The following is a 13,135-nucleotide window of genomic DNA, read 5'->3' on the forward strand; positions in this document are numbered from 1 at the left end:
CCTTCTGGGTCTCTTGGCATGGTCTGTTGGATAATTTAGTTGCAAAGATAATTTAGTTGCCTTTCCCCTGCCTCTGGAAAACTGTGGAGCATGGGGAATGGTTGGTATAAAAACATTTGTAAAGAACCTGCAGAGGGCACTATGATAAACCAGGCACCTTCGATGCAAATTGTTTTCTGTTATGTGTGGGGCAGTTTTTGTTTTTTTGTTTTTTGTTTTTTTTTTTTTCAGAAGTCCCAGCCTGGCTCCTACCTTTCCTCAGTTCAGTGCCCATGCTTGTTTTAATTGGGACGGCTGCCATTTGCTCTGCACAGGGCTGGGGGCTGGCAATTAAGATGCATTGTGCTTTAATTGTATTGGCTTTGAAAGGCGAGGAGAAGCTTTATAAACATCCACATTGTTATATTACAAAGGAGGAAGAAGAATGAGTGTTCATCTGACAGTGCGTCTTATAGCTGCAGGGAAGAAGGAGGCGGAGGAGGGCTTGCACAATGATGGAGCTGGCACATCAACATTAAGCTGCTGTTCCCTCTGAGGAAAAGCAAGTTGTTATGTCCTCGTGCCCGGTCATGCCAGAATCCACCCAGCCCACAAAGTTCTTTTGTTTATGTGAACACCATTTCACCTCACATCACTGGCCCCGGCCACCTTTTTGGGATAGAAGCCCATGCACAGTGCCCATAGAGATGCCCAGGATAGGATCCGATGACTTTGCTTTCTCCTCCCCCTCCTCTCTTCCTTCTCATCCTCTTATTCCTCCTCCTCATCTTCTTTCTTACTTCCTCTTCTTTCTCCTTTTCCTGCCCCTCCTACTCCCTCCTTCTGAAACAGACTTGGAACTGATCCTCCTGCCTCTGCCTTCCCAGCCAGGATTACAGGCAGCCAGGCAGCCTGCACTTGTCCTTTCAGAGCCTGTTCTGTCTTTTCCTTCTCCTTCTCCTGGGTCAGGAGAGAAGGTCAGCAGTTGCATCAGAACAGGAGGGAAAGTCCGAAGACTACTTCCAGTTCTGAGGCCTGAGTGTGGTCTTGGTGACTGAAGGCCGTTTTTGACCCTCTGGGAATGACTTTAGCTCCTGAACTGCAAGAGAGTTTTTCATGCATGTGAAGTCTTGTGCTGCCACTCTCTGGGCTGTCTCATCACCTGTCAAATGTGGGGCTTCCCTTGGCTGTCATCCCAGGACACTGGAACTCAGGAGCTCTTTGAGGGTGGAAACAGGATTACCCAACTAGAAGCTGGGTAGATGAAGCATGGCATCCTGACTTCCTCTTTTAGTGCAAAAAAAAAAAAACCAAAAAACCCCACCAGCTTTATATCTTGGGGGGTTGTATGAAAGTTTTCTATGAGAAAAAGTTTGGAAACATTTTTAATATGTTTGAAAGCACAGAGCAAGAGTTTTGATTTGGTTCGTGGTTTGGTGTGTGCATGCGCGCGCGTGCGTGCGTGCGTGCGTGCATGTGTGTGTGTGTGTGTGTGTGTGTGTGTGTATGCATGTGGGACTGCCAGGTCAACAAGGGAGTCTTTCTCATTCACTCTCCATCTTATTTTTGAGGCAAGGTCTCTCAGTTGAACCCAGAGATTGCAGATAAGGCAAGTCTTAGATAGCCAGCTAGCTCCAGGGATGACCTGTCTCTACCCTTTTATCTTCTGAGTCTGGAATTACTAACAGATCACCATGCCACACGGCACTTGTGTGCATACTGGGATTCAAACTCTAGTCCTCTTTGTTTGTTTGTTTTATAATGTCTCAAGTATCCCAGTGTGCTGGATAGTTTTATGTCAACCTGACACAAACTCATTGGAGAGGAGGGAACTTCAATTGAGAAAATGGCTCCCCAAGATAGGGCTATAAGCAAGTCTGTAGAGCATTTTCTTAGTGACTAATGCGGAAGGGCTAGTCCATTGTGGGTGGTGTTATACCTCTGGACTGGTGGTCCTGGGTTCTATAAGTAAGCAGGTTGAGCAAGTCTTAAGAGAGGCAAACCAGTAAGCAGCACCTCTCCATGATCTCTGCATTAGCTCCTGCCTCTTGTTTCCTGCCTTGTTTGAGTTCCTGCCCTGACTTCCCTGGATGATGAATGAACTGTGATGTGGGAGTGGAAGTGAAATAAACCCTTTCCTCTCCAGGCTGCTTTTGGTCATGATGTTTTCTCACAGCAACAAAATCTAACTGAGATACCCAGGGAGGCCTCAAAATTGCTATGTACTAGAGGCTGCCTTTAAACTCTCTACCTTTCTCTACATCCAGCAAACTCAGGGCTATAGTGTGTGCTGCCACACTCAGATTCAGAGATAGGTAATTTTTAACATCAGGTTTAGTTTTGGTAGTCTGTTACTGGATAAAATGAAAGCAAGGGAGACAGGAGTAGGATTGGTTTCATGAGAAAGAGACAGACAAATGAGAAGTGGGCAACGGACAAAGAGTAAAGAAAGGAGCCTCCAGGATGAGTGATGGAGAGAAGTTGTTGCTACAAGGTCCTGTCAGTCCTCCCTGTCCCACGACAAAGGCTATCCTACCCTTTCTCCCGTTGCCTAACTGGCCTACCTGAATCTCTTTCCTCCACTAAGCTCTCTTATTATCATCCTCCTGGTTGCTTAGAGGCCAGAAGCTGCTCTTCAGGTGGGCTGGTCTCAACTGGTTCCATCTATAACTGGCTGCTGATAGTCAACCTCTGACTGTGTCATAATAGCATCTGGTTGTTAACTAGCACCTTCTTCCAAGACAGGTCAAGACTGCCATGTTGGCATGGGAAAGATCCACAAACGGAAAAAATTAAAAGGATGGTACCCAAATTTCTGAAAAATCTCTAGCCATTCCCAGAAGACCATTCTTCCCTCTTATTAACCTATCCTTTTCCCCATTTATGTAGAATCTCCTGACCCTAAATAACTAACAAGTTGATTTGCACATCTCTCCTGCATGCTCCTTCCTCATTCTCTTCCTTCTGTTTTTTTGGTTTTTGTTTTGTTTTTTAATTTTAGTTACATTTATTTGTGCTTAGTAAGGGTGCACTCCTGTACACTCTTGTGGAGGTCAGAGGACAACTTGAAGGAGCCAGTTTTCTCCAGCCACATGGCTTAATGTCAACACGATGGAGAGCAACCACCAGCTCACTTCTTGCTTTTTTCTTTCTTTCTTTGTTTATTTTTCATGTCTCACTCTGTAACTGAAGTAGACTTGGAACTCAATCCATGGGTCTTGAACTCACAATGACCCTCTTGCCTCAGTCTCCCAAATGCTAGGATACACCACATCTGGTTTAGTTGTACCAAGAATTCTTGACTCCAAGCCAGGTGGTAGTGATGCCCTCCTTTAATTAAAGCACTCGGGAGGCAGAGGCAGATGGATCTCGGTGAGTTGAGACCGGCCTGGTCTACAGAGCAAGTTCTAGGACAGCCAAGCCTATACAGAGAAACTCTGTCTTTAAAAAACAAAACAAAACAAAACAAACAAACAAAAAAACCAGAATTGTAGAATGAAATACCAAGATAAAGTCTTGAATGGAGCAGAACCAGAAGTAGTGGTACATACCTGTAATTCCAGTAGTCTAGAGGTAGGGCAAGAGGAACGCCACTCAAGGACAGCCTGTGCTACATAGTGAGTTAAAGGTCAGTTTGGACTATGTGAGACCCTGCCTCAAAAACAAAGAAGGGGAGTAGAGTCTGAGTATGATAGAGAATATCAGCAATCTCTGCAGTTGGGAGGCTAGAGACAGGAGGATCACTTTGAGTTTGAGACCAGATTGGCCTACATAGGAAGTTCCATGCCAGCAAGAGCTGAATAAACAAGCAAACCAGAATCAGTAGAACAACTAGACCAGAACTAAGAACCTAGAGATAACTGGCTACTTCAACATCTTAAAGTTGTTTCTAATATGCAACACAGTACCAAGTACATAAAAAAGAAAAAAGAAAAAGAACAGAAAGGAAGATCTGTCACTGCATGTATTTGATTCCAGATTGTTGTTTAATATATGAAGTCAGTTTACATAGCAGGAAAGGCCAAGAGCAGAAGTGTGGACCATCGGCCCAAACCAACAGAAACACCTGTATTGCTTTCCTAAAAAGATTTATTTTTTTATTTTTGTCGGTATATGTGTCTGTCCATGTGAATGATGGTACAGGTGAGTGTGCAGGTGCATGTCTCTCTCTCTCTCTCTCTCTCTCTGTGTGTGTGTGTGTGTGTGTGATCACAAGAGCGCATCCAGTCTCCTCTCTCACTCTCCACCTATTCCTCTGAGACGTCTCTTTCTGGACCTAGGCATCACAATTTCTCAGTTAGGCTGCAAGATAGCACCCCAGTAATCCTTTTATCTCACCTTCCTTGGAGCTGGGGTGACAGACCTCTGTGAGACACCAAGGCTCCTTACATAGAAGCTCAGATCTGAACTCTGATCTCATGATTGTGTAGCAAACATTCAACCACTAAACCATGTCTCCAGCCTCAGAAAACAGTTTTTAATGTTTTGTTTTAAAAAAATAATTTAATATAATTCCCTCGACTGTACTAGGAAGAGAAGAGGTAGCTGTTTCCATTACTTGTTTGCAATGTTGTGATTTTTTGCCTGTCTTTGGGTGTCTATTCTGAATCTTCACTGAAGACTGTTCCTTTCTAGAAGGATAGGTATGCTGCCTCAGGGTCCCTGTCCCCAGTTTGCCATGTAATAAAAGATGTGTTGTGAAAGAAACAGAACGAGGCAGGAAGATGTTGAGTTTAAGGACAACTTGGGCCTTAAAGATATCTCAAATAAACAAACACTGGAATACAACACAAGTAGAACAAAATAAAAAGTGTTTGCTCTTGGCAGCGTTTGTATCCCTTCCCTAGCCCTCTCCTCTCTCACTTTACCCATGTGTTCCTCTTTGTCACTGGCTTCAGATAAAAGGAACTAACCCTGACAAACATTTTGAGTGTCTGCTGCCTGTTAGGGTTCCCAATTGTTATATCATATCTTCAGACACCCATATAAGACATTTACTGAAAAACCTTGTGTCAGAGAAGTGCCACAGCTTGCCAAGAGTCACATGCTTCCTACATGGTAGAACAAACATTAGAGACTATGATGTCTGAACTCAGGCTGAGGCCATAACTCTACAATGAATCTTTAACGATTAATACTGATTTGAAATAGTGTCATAGGCAAATCGTTCCTAACAGTTGTGCTGTGAATGAACTACAGGGCTGTCCAAGATCTTCAGTGTCCAAGACACTGCAGAAGACAGGCATGTAAAAGGTTAACAGGGGATGGAGAGATGGCTCAGTGGTTAAGAACATTGGCTGTTCTTCCAATGGATCCAGGTTCAATTCCCAGCACCAACATGATAGCTTATAACAGTCTAAAACTCCAATTCCAGAGAATCCAACACCCTCACACTGACATACACACAGGCAAAACACCAATCAATGTTCATACCATAAATAAATAGATTTTAAAGGGGGCTTTAGAAAGCAAACTGTACAGGGTTTTTCCTTTTCTTTTCTTTCCTTTTCTTTCCCTCTGCTTATTCCTTGTCTACAATGGCTGGATTACTACTATCCCTGTATAAAGGCTCACAGATATGTGTGACTTCAAGGAATACAATGTCTAACAGGAGACAAAAGAGACCATGACACCACAGCACAGGATGTGTAAGAGACATGGTGGTTTGTCTAGATAGACCTAGCGGCAGTGTGGGAGGATGACCTGGGAAAGTGTCTTCAGGGAAAAGGAGGGCTCTGTCTGACATTGAATGATGAATGGAAGGTCATTTGGTGAGGGACAGGGTAGCAGAGCAGGGCAAGACAGAGGGGAAAGGGAAGGAGAGAAAACATGTTCACTGAGCATAATGGTGCATCCCTGTAATTTAGCACTCAGGAGACAGAGGCAGGGGGATTGCTACAAATGGATGCCAGACTAGTCTGCATAGAATGTAGTGATATATTCGTCTCTGCAGCTGTAGCAATGACCACGCTTTTTGGGCATGGTCACAGGTGTGAACATGACAGGTGTAAGAAGTAAGGTTTTTCTGCCCACCGCTGGTCTTGTACAGTTTAAAGCTTCCTGCTTTGCTGAAGAGTCTGTCAGACACGCTATGGCCTATGGGCTGAAGATGGAAGATTACAGAAGAACTTCAAGTGACCAACAAGGCAAGATGTCTCTGTCATTTCTAGAGTTTATATACTATCCTTCTGTGGTCTTTGAAGAAGTTGAAGACAAATAGTTATGGTTATAGTTTTCCTTAGTTAGGATTAAAGGTAAGTTACATATATAGGACTTTAGACTCACAAAGATAGAATAGATGATGGAATATTTTCTTAAATCTTACTAAATGTTAATGAACTAAATATTGTTAACTGTGATTCTTACTTGATAACTGTTGTGTTATATATTTTGCTATGTTAAGGTTAAAACCCTTTTATTTTAGACAAAAAAAGAGGAGATGATGGGAGATGTCATTCTGTATATATGTTTCTCATACTGGTTAATGAATAAAGCACTGTTGGCCAATAGGAAAGGAAGAGAGGAGGGACTAGGAGACAAGGAGGAAAGAAGAAGTAGTAAGGAGGAGTCAACATGGAGAGACTGAGAGAGCAGAACGCTGGCGGCCTCTCTCTTCGGTAAGATAAGACCATGTGGAGATTAATAGAAATGGGTTAATAATTAAGACAGAGCTAGCTGATAAGAAACTAGTACCTGGCCAACAGAATTATATCAAATACAGAGTCTCAGTGTGTTATTTGGGACTGGTGTGGCGGCAGGACAAGGCCAGCGGCGGGAGGAAAAACCATACTCCTTACAGACAGGTCAAAAGGAAAAGGATTGGGTTTGGAAGCTCCTTCCATCTCAGAGAGCACTGGGGGAGCAGAGTCGGTCTCCTTGGAGCAGGAATGCTGCAGCAGTTACTTATTGTTTTGAGTGTAAGTTATTTACTAATAAACTCCATTTCAATTATACAGGGTCTGATGAACCCTAATTTCCACACTTTCAATTGAAAGATCCAAGGCAGCCAAGACTACATAGTATTATGACCTTGTGATATATATATATATATATATATATATATATATATATATATATATATATATATCAAACAAAGAAAACAAATTAACAAAGCTCCACATATTATTCCAAGTAGAGGATACATGAAGAAAGTCCTCCCTGAAGACCGGGGTGGCAGAAACCTGAGGAGTAGAAACTGGGAAGCAGTTGGTTCAGACGCTGCATACACCAGGCTGCAAAATTTGTGCTGCTGTAGTGCCAAGCTTCTTGATGGGTAGTAGTTCTGCAGCTAGTGTCTGGCCAGCATGGCCACCCTGCTGAGCACTGTAGGCCTCCTCCACTTGAACCATTTGGATCTTAGGGACAAATTAGGCACTTCACAAAATGTGGTCCTTTTTTTTTTTCTTTTTGGTTTTTTGAGACAGGGTTTCTCTGGCTGTCGTGAAACTCACTCTAAACTAGGCTGGCCTTAAACTCACAGAGATCAGACTGCCTCTGCCTCCCTGAATGCTGGGATAAAGGCGTGTACCACAGCCATATGTATGAATGTATGCCTGCATATGTGTATGCATATACCTGGGGCCCATGCCATGAAGATTAGAAAACAACACCTGATTTCCCCCCTATGTTCCCCCCCCCCCCCGCCAAGTTGGTGCTATGGATTGCTGTGAGCTTCCTGCCATGTGGATTCTTGGGAATTGGATCCAAAAGAACTAATTAATGAATAATAGCCATAAGAGAGATTTTGGGGGAGACTAGGGGACTTGAATGTAGACTGGATGTCAGCTGCTGTTGTCCTGATGTTTGTTTTTGTGGTTGTGATTATGTCAGAGAATGAGCTTGTCCTCTGGAGATGCAGACTGACATTTCTAAGAGTGAGGTGGCACAATATGGCAGGCTGATCTCCAGATGGTTTAGCTGAAGACAAGTGCGAGAGCCAATCTAGACAGAATGAAGGAAGGCTGTGTGCATGGTGAGCACTTGCCAGTTGCTGTGTCTGCCTGAATGGACACATGGACATTTTCTGTACTATCCTTTTCATTTTCCCCTAGGTCTGAAAATGTTCAAAAAACTTTTTCAATAAACAAATTATCTAGCATGCAGAGTTTTGCTACAGTGCCACATGAATGGACCTGGTGGCTCTCACCTATAATCCCAACACTCCAGAGGGAGAAAATGCAGGAGTAGGCATTCAAAGTCATACTTGGCTAGGTTTTGCTAGCCTGGGCGGAAAGGAGATCCTGTGTCAAAGAAAGAGAGAGGAGAGGACAGGAGCGGGGAGGGGGAAGGTGAATTACAGATGTACAGCTAGCTGTCTTTCAAAAGGTGGCTGTTTTTTTCTGCAAGAGTTGTGCTGCATTTGTAGGAAAGATGTGAAGTAGGAGCGGGGGAGGTCTTGGCTTCTTGGCAGAGTTAGCAAAGCTAGAGATGGAATGAGGACTTGGGTCTTCTCCCTTGGAGAGTACCTAGCAAGTACTGGATACTCAGAGCCATCGGGCAGTTTGGCCTCTGCTCCCTGGCTTTCTTTTTCTCTTCTGTGTCACCACACAGATGAGTATAATGACCCGGTGGGCAGTCACTAGGGAGGGTAGCAACATGATTGACTTTCAAAATTGAAGAGAAGTGGCTCTTCTGAGGTTGCTCACAGTGGAAGCAAGCTTCTTACATTAGGCCTCTGGATGCCCTCTCCAGGGTAGTGTGTCTCCCTGAAAGGGGTGTGCGTCCCTGCTGTGTTTACCCTATTATAGTCTCCTCATTTCCCAAGAGCTAGTATTTCAACCTGTCTCTAGAAGAAAGAATGCCCTAGATATTTGTAATTCTATTTCTGGTCCTCTGTTTTCAGGAATATCACTATGTCTAGCCTCCTGTGACTAATGTACACAATCCCCAGGTGCCAACACACTTCTCCATTTACAAAGCGGCTGGTGGCGAAGTTGCCCACAAGTGCTCTGAGCTTATCTGGAAAAAGTTCTGGGCAGCTGAGTGACACTTGATCCAGAGCTGAATGGCCACTCTGTGAAGGAATGCTAGGTTTGGGACTGGCTCTTATCTGCAGCTCTGTTTTGAAAAGAGTCACTCATTCACTTATTCAAGATGAGTAACAGTTGGTGGTGATGGATAGATAGCAGATAGTTGATTTCATATCCTGCCCATGGTTTCTGCACAGGGGTCTGTCAGCCAGAGAAAAGCATTTCAAAAATGTTCACGCAAACAGCACTGCTAGGCAAAGTGAGCAGTTCCCTAAGATGGACTGCAGGGCCCAGGAGCCATCATCTCATAGTTTACATTCCAATGCAGTAACTCCTGATATTGGCCTCCTTTATTTTCCAATCACAACTTCTAGTATGCTAGTATATAATTCCTAGCAAGGGACAGAGGGAGAAGATTAAAGGCCATTTGCCATCAAGTAAGTATGCATCAAGTATCTTTTGTTGACCTCCTCTCTCTCTCTCTCTCTCTCTCTCTCTCTCTCTCTCTCTCTCTCTCTCTCTCTCTCTCAATATTTTTTGTAGATAGGGTTTCTCTGTGTAGCCCTGGCTGTCCTGGAACTCAATCTGTAGATCAGGCTGGCCTTGAACTCAGAGATTTGCCTGCCTCTGTCTCCTTAGTGATGGAATTAAAACAATACACCACCACCACTTCGCTTGTTGACTTTTTTTTTTAGAAGATTAATTTTATTTCTAATTATGTGTCTGTGTGTGGGTATGGATGCAGGTGCCTGAGGAAGCCAGAGAAGGTGTCAGACTCCCTGGAGCTGTATCAGGCAGTTGTGAGTTGCCTGATATGGGTGAACTTGGGTCCTCTGCAAGAGCGGGAAGCACTCTTGTCGAGCCAGCTCCCTAGACCTAGCATCAGGTGGTTTACACACAGTTTCCTTGAGTCCTTATGACACTCCTGTAGGTGAGGTTTCCCCCACCTCATTTCACAGATGTTCATTGAGCTGGAACTTACCCCACATTCTGCTATATATGCAGATGCTGAAATCCAAGCTCCTCCAATCATGGTTTATCTCTAAGAACTCACAGTCCACTCTGTCATTTGATAGACAGCCATTTGGCTTCATTCCCAATATACATCTTCTCCTCACATTGCCAAGATGATCTTCATTGAGCACCCTTGAGAAGGACGTGAACATGTATTTTCAAGACAGATATTAATGAGGACCAAGTGCCCTTCATCTCCATTAGCCTGAAAAGCACTGGATCATTGCTCATTGCGTTGCAACCGTCCATTAAATCACACACATACCAGCAATTCCCATTCCTTCTGATCCTGATAGGTACTAGAATGTTACCAAATTTTCTAAGAGATATTGTAGCAATTATGAGTTAATTCTGAAAAATAATGGTTAAAATTAGTATAAATTTAACCTCTAGTTTTTTATTTATTATTATTTTTTTTTTCGAGACAGAGTTTCTTTTGCTTTGGCTGTCCTGGAGCTTGCTCTGTAGACGAGGCTGGCCTACAACTCATAGTAACCTCTAAATTATGTACTGTGTTTAGCACAACATAAATATAACTTGGCTTTTAGGACAACAGCCTGAGTTGTTTTGTTCCAGGTCCAAACAGTTCAAGTAGGCAAGGTTTGGCCACCCATTGTGTATGTAATAGTTTCCTCTGAAACTGAAATATTTTATCCTGTAAAGGAGCTCCTTAAGCAGGAAGTCAAGCAAGTCAAAATAGTTTCAGGAAGTTCCTGAAACTGACCAAATTCACTAGGCCCTTCCTTGCCAGAGTAAGAAATAAAAGTTGAGCTGCAAAGAAGACTTCAGCTGCCTGAAGAAACAGAAACCAGCAGAGCTGCCTGGAAGGGGTGTAGAGCAGCAGAGTCACCAGGGAAGGACACTCTCCACCCTATTGAGCTGCCTCATAGGCTGTGTGTGCGGTGTGCTACAGGTTCCAGCTTTGCAGGCTGTCATCCATGCTGGAGTAGGTTTTTCAGTCATTTCTTTGAATTCTTTCTGTTGCTGTAAATAAACCCTCACTCATATTCTTATAGATAACCCCCCAAAACTCAGTGGACTTTGGTGGCATCTGTACTTTGGTCTGTCATGGAATTCCTATCTGTATTGAGTATGTGTGTGTTACACCTCTCCGGGAAAAATTTTTGCATACAACACAATTAAACATGCCAGTTAAAGAGACTTATATTAGTGAAGAAGAGGAAGAGGAGATTTAATCCATGTGGCCACATGGGAAAGAACATGGGTTCAATGACTCCATAGCCAACCTTCAGGTTACTGACAGGAGCATCAGGTTGTAGAAGGCGGGGGTGGGGTGGGGATTGATACAGAACAAGAAGTCTGAGTAACTGAGCAGTTGCAGAAAGGACACTGGTCTGGCTGATCATTGTCCCAGTTCCAGTTTGCCAGGTGGCCTGGAGAAGTTGTTACCGATACACTTGCCATGCTTCAGGGGATTGCTCACTTCTGCTCCAGGGCTCCCTCGTAGATAATTGTCCTCATCATTGGGGTGGGAAGGGAGTCTGCACTGGGAGGTGTTTGCTGTTTCTAGAATCCAAGATGACTGCAGGTTGTCTTTGTCCTCACCGGTCCATGTGAGGAGTTAGTGTTATTAGAAAACAAAACTAAACAAAATCAGTTTCCAAGCTCCTGTTGCACAAATAGACCTGGGCCCTTCTACTCCTGGTAACTGCTACTGCTGTTCAAACAAGGAATGTAATTTAAGCCCCATAAACTTCAGCTTTTGCACAGGTTGAATAAAGCTAAAATTGTACGGTGTTAAATAAATGATGGAGGTCAAATTCAGTACAGAGCTCAGCATACATAAGAGTTTACAGGCGTAAACACAGCAATGCCAAATAATGTCATGTCAAACTGTGGTAATGCTAAATGAGATGGAGAAAATAAAACCTGTGAATGGAAAAGAGCGAAGAAGTGCAGGGCAGGGTGGGGTGGGGCAGGGCAGGGTAGGGCAGGGAAGCTGTCAGTGAGGAGATGAAGTTCAAACTGAGACCCGAACACTCATTAGAAAGCTGGATAGAAACGGCAATGCTGTCAGGCATAGCTGAAGGCCCGCGTTCAAGTTCTCGAGTTTGAGACCTAACTGTGTTACTTCTGACAATTCTGGATCTGCTCTTCAAAAACCTTTCACAAAGAAGACTGCAAGGGATCTGAAGGTTAAAATGAAGTAGGAAATAAATTAAAGTGTAGGCTTTACAGCCCTACAAAAAGCAAGTTAGCATATAACTCCAATGTAGATTGAAGAGAGATAGTCCATTCACACACTCACCCATTCACGCATTCTTCTGTTTCTCTGATCATCCATCAGGTTCACACACTCACCCATTCACGCATTCCTCTGTTTCTCTGATCATCCATCAGGTTCACACACTCACCCATTCACGCATTCTTCTGTTTGTTTCTCTGATCATCCATCAGGTTCACACACTCACCCATTCACGCATTCCTCTGTTTCTCTGATCATCCATCAGGGCTGATGAAGTCCTCCAGAGAGCCTTGTCTCTGGTTTTGAAGTAGCCCTCATTTACACAGGGTTTTCCATGGGTTGTATTTGTGTCTCACAATAGTGCTGGGAATTTAGCAAGGCTGTCACCCTCCCATGAGTGAGAACATTAGGAATCACCTTTAATGACATGCCTCATTCATATTCTAGACAGTTTCCCAGGTCCACCTGTCAGGGCGAGGGTGTCATTCGTAAGGGTTGAGACTATGGATATCTGCATGTTCATATTGGGTGCTTCTGGGATGAAGACTCAGAGGAAACAGCCAGATTGGCTTTTTTTTCCCCCAAGAAATATCTGTGAGTTAGACCTTGCAGGGCCCTTGAAGACAGTAGCCTTGTCTTTTGAACCTACTGTCAACTATATGACCTGAGTGTCAAATATAGGGTGTGTGTGTGTGTGTGTGTGTGTGTGTGTGTGTGTGTGTGTGTGTGTTGTTTTTTGGCTTTTTGAGACAGGATTTCTCGAAGCTTTGGAGCCTATCCTGGAACTCACTCTGTAGACCAGGCTGGTGTCCAACTCAACTCACAGAGATCCACCTGCCTCTGCCTCCTGAGTGCTGGGATTAAAGGCTTGCACCACCACACCTGACCAAATACAGTATTTAAAGCCATCCAGCCTTTAAGGAATTGACTTCAATTGTCAATGTGGCACACTGGGAAGAGGGACCCT

This window comes from Phodopus roborovskii, unplaced genomic scaffold (genome assembly GCF_943737965.1).
Source record: "Phodopus roborovskii unplaced genomic scaffold, PHOROB, whole genome shotgun sequence".
In the NCBI taxonomy this organism is placed as follows: domain Eukaryota; kingdom Metazoa; phylum Chordata; class Mammalia; order Rodentia; family Cricetidae; genus Phodopus; species Phodopus roborovskii.